Here is a 3,986-nt window from a genome sequence, read left to right on the forward strand (position 1 = left end):
ACTAGGGTTGGAGCACAGGAAGGAGGAGGCGACTTGCTGTCTTGGGTAGTCTTCTCTTTGCACCCCCGTTCCCTTCAGTTTCGATGAGATGTCTCTGCTTTTCATTCCCCTGCACTGTAAGGCAGGATGTCTCCCTCCTTCTCTTTGCTGCTTAGTTTCCTCCTTTACATCATTCAGTGCAATTACTCATTAGGCAGAACCTGTTTTTTCCCAGTCCCTGCTAGGGAGTGGTGCTGCTTCTCACCACGGTCTTGCGGATGCAAGGGTTTTAATCGGTGCCCCACTTCCTTTCCCTCCTTGTTTCTCAGATACTGATTTTTCCAGAATGAGCTCTTTTTGCTTAAGGCCCTTCAATTAAGTTTAAACCTCCAAACTGGGCTAGAACAGTGCAGAAAGGCAGACCCTCCTTAAGGACAGCACCAGAGGTCAAAGTAGTGCTTTCTGTGGAAATTGTCTTCCAACCACCTGTGCTGTGCAACAGGCTGCTCCTTGGCAAGGGGGTTAAAGATTTGTCCAATTCATACCCCTCTCTGCCCTACTTCCAGAGGATACGAGTGATGGGAGTCGGGTACAGCCCCAGTTAATCCCATTACAAGACTTAGCTGTAGTTTTAGCTGTATCAGTTCATGCTTTTAGTCCTGTAGGGCCCTGGTTCAATTCTTGAGTTCAGTCAGAATGGCAGCTCTTGCACTGGCAGAGCACAAAGAGGCTTTTACCACTAGCACATTGGTAGGCACCCAGGGAAGAGAACTAGCCATTTTAGTGGGGGCAGAGGGGAAGGGGAAGGGAAGGATGAAAACATTATACAGACTGAATATCAGGAAGATGCTTCCTAGAGGTGACACGTGGACTTTGGCTTTCCAAAATGTGGTGTAGGAGATAATCCAGGGGATATACTAACTGAACTGGAAGGTTTCTTCCGTCCACAGATGTTGGGATCCTCATAACTATCCATCTGACTGCCTGACTAGCTGTTGGAGAAGTAATGGTCAATGATACTCCCTTCATCTTGGGGGTCCCTAGAGCTTGGGTGATCTGGGCAGGCTCTCATGGACAGCAAGCAGCAGCTATGTCCCCCATCATACTTGAAGCACAGTGGGTATTTTTCCTTTTGCAGTATCCTGACCACTCGGTGATCTGTTCCATGGATCTGAAGCCAGACAAGTGACTGGCTTCATCAAACAAACGGGCCATCATTTGTCAAATAGATCTGTCCTTGAGTGGGAGCCATGGGATGGTTGACTAAAGAGTGGGTTAGACGTTGGATAAAGCTCCTTTTATTGTGAAGGTGGAGGGAGAGAGGGAAGTGGGAAGAGGTCTCTGTTTGACAGCTGGATCTACCTGATGGAGAATCAACCTGACAGGGAGTAGTTCAGCTGTCAACCCTATTCAATGCCATTGATGGAGGGGAAAAAGATAAAAGCAGGGAGCCCTGTAGCTGTACCAGATAAGATGCTGGAGTGTCCTGGCTCTGGACTCTGCACAAGGTGGGCAGCAGATGAGGTGGTAAAGGGGGAATGCAGGTTAAAATTCCACCTGTCATACTGTATGTATGTATCTGCTAACGAGATGTTCAAAGATCAGCCCATATACAATAGGGAGAGCCAGGCCTCTTTTGACATCAATTTGGGATCATTTCCCCAAATGATACTGATACAACAAATGAGAGGTGACAGAAATACCAGCTGGGGATTTCATTGGCTGATGTCAGAATCCTGGCACCTAGTACCGAAGGCCACAGGAGCATTGTGGTGGGGTGGCTGGGTCAGAGGAGAAAATAATACTGTTTAAAAACTGGTGCTACCTTATCTGAGCTTTCCCTGTGACGTGTCATTCCAGGGTAGTCTTTGGCTCACGTGTGAATACGACCCATAAAGAACTTGGCCACATGACCCATGTTGCACGGTAAGTGAGGCAGGATCAGTAAATCCTGAAGGCAAATCACCTTCGGAACGTCCAGACAGGGACTCCTTAGTGGTTTTATGTGAAATCAATGATGCTTTTGCATGCTCATAATTGTAAAATAAATACAATTTATGGCTTCTGACAAGGTGGCGTTTCCCAGGGTCTGAGGCAGAAGCGGAATAAGCCAAGACAATAAACTAGTATCTTGGGAGTCGGGTGGCCCCTAACTTTTTCTGCTCCCTCCTGCAAGCATGACTGCCTGAAGATTAGACTATGGGGATGAAGTTTTCAAAGGCTCCTATGAGCTAAGTATGTTAGTGAATTTAGGTCCCTAATTTTCTTGGACACTTTTGGAAGTTTGTCAAGAGTTGAGTTAAAATAACTTCTTAGTGAGAAAATACAGGGTCTCCAACTTCCTGTTTCCTCTTAAGAAAAAGCCCCTGAATTTCTTTAAGGACCCAGATGCATGCAATCCCAATACAGGTAGCTCCCCTTGACAGGCAGGTGTAAATATTCTCTTATGTGATTATTCATGATGAGACCACTGATCTTTAATAAAATCTGCCCAATGCCAGTGTTTTCTGGAGTTTGGAATGACATCAGTAATTTTAGTGTACAAACAAACTTGCATTGTGACTGGACCTTACTGGAGTATAGCATTTCTTTTTCTTTCTCTCCAGTTGCATCAAACAGACCATCCTTGTAATAGATACGTTAAGGGAAACCTAATCTCTCTCTCATTAATATAAAGTGTATCTTTTTCTCTTCCTGTTTTCCCAACATCTTGCAGCCCGTCCAAAGGAAGGGTGAGGGTGGGGAAGTAGTATAATTTACCATCAAATGAGCAGTTGCTGAAATTGGTGCATGGGAGCTGATTGAACAATCTCTCTCTCTCTCTCTCTCTCTCTCTCTCGTGCTGATGTATATGCCATGATCTCTGTAGCTAGTCTCTCTTCTCTGCTCTTAGCAGTTGTCTGGGCAGCTAATTGTCTAGAAAATTAAGAACTTCCTGTTAGGAAAATCTGGCTCCTGTTGGGCTTTCATTGCCATGCAGCAGCTCTGCAGTGGTCAAGGTGAGATCAGATGGGGAGGCTCTCTCTGTCCAGCTCCATGTCTCCAGAGACCCCATCACACATCCAGTACCACCGTCTGCACAACCTGATGTCATGTTAGCAAATGCTGCTGAGGGGCCATGGACCGGCTGGGTTGTGGAGATGGAATTTACCTTTTAGTTCTGCTTTTAGGACCATTCTCCTAGTGGCATGGTCTGGTCAGGGCAGCTCAATCCTGATGGGCATTTGGTAAAGATATCAGGGGTGAGCATAAGGGGCTAGGCGAAAAACTGTTCACCAAAGTGCCCCAGGGGAAACCAGGAGCAATGGTCATAAACTCCTAGAAAAAAGTTTCGGACTGGACCTAAGGAAAAATTTCTTCATGGTTCGTGTGACCAGACTCTGGAATAGACTCCCAGCAGGGGTGGTGTAGGCACCTACCCTGGAGATCTTTCTTAAAAAGAGACTGGATGTGCACCTTGCTGTGGTTATTTGACCCCAATTGTCTTTCCTGCCCAGAGCAGGGGGGCTGGACCCGATGATCTCACAAAGTCCCTTCTAGCCCTAAACTTCTGTGAATCCCAGCAGCAGCATCTGCCTGTTTTGTGAATAAATGGAGGATATATATATATTTTTTTTCTTCTAAGAAAAACCTGGTCCTAAAATGGAACACTTTATTCTTTACCACCGCTTGCTCCCATTCTGTGCATCAGATCCCAGAAAGGAGGTAGTGTAGCTGCATTAAAATGGGGCTGTCTGAGTGCTAGTACACTCACCTGAAACAAAGAGCCTAAGCAATGCTGGGTATCCCTTTAGTGTCGCTCTGAAGTGGCCGTAGTTCTTCATTTTTTGGGAAAAGGTATGTGCCGAGTAGGAGCATGGTATAAAGAGACCCACAGAGGCCTGTTTTTAGATGGACTGCTACTGAGAGGCACCATTCCTCTAGCTCTGCAGACAGGAGCCCTATGTTATCAGGGCATCTCCTTGGCACGCTGTAGATAAGGTTACACGTAATCCTTTAAACTTTTC

At 46.1% G+C, this 3,986-nt stretch overlaps 1 protein-coding gene across 1 annotated transcript in view; it reads left to right on the top strand.

Annotated features, from left to right (window-relative positions):
- The first annotated feature begins 1,531 nt into the window (after positions 1-1,531).
- The window catches only part of SH2B2 (SH2B adaptor protein 2), a 61,705-nt gene continuing 59,250 nt past the window's right edge, over positions 1,532-3,986 (top strand). The window contains exon 1 of the mRNA XM_019511463.1: positions 1,532-1,905. The gene's annotated coding sequence lies outside the window, so the exon portion shown is untranslated. The remainder of the gene's footprint in view (positions 1,906-3,986) is intronic.

This window comes from Gavialis gangeticus, unplaced genomic scaffold (genome assembly GCF_001723915.1).
Source record: "Gavialis gangeticus isolate Ggan-Ray unplaced genomic scaffold, GavGan_comp1, whole genome shotgun sequence".
Taxonomy (NCBI): domain Eukaryota; kingdom Metazoa; phylum Chordata; order Crocodylia; family Gavialidae; genus Gavialis; species Gavialis gangeticus.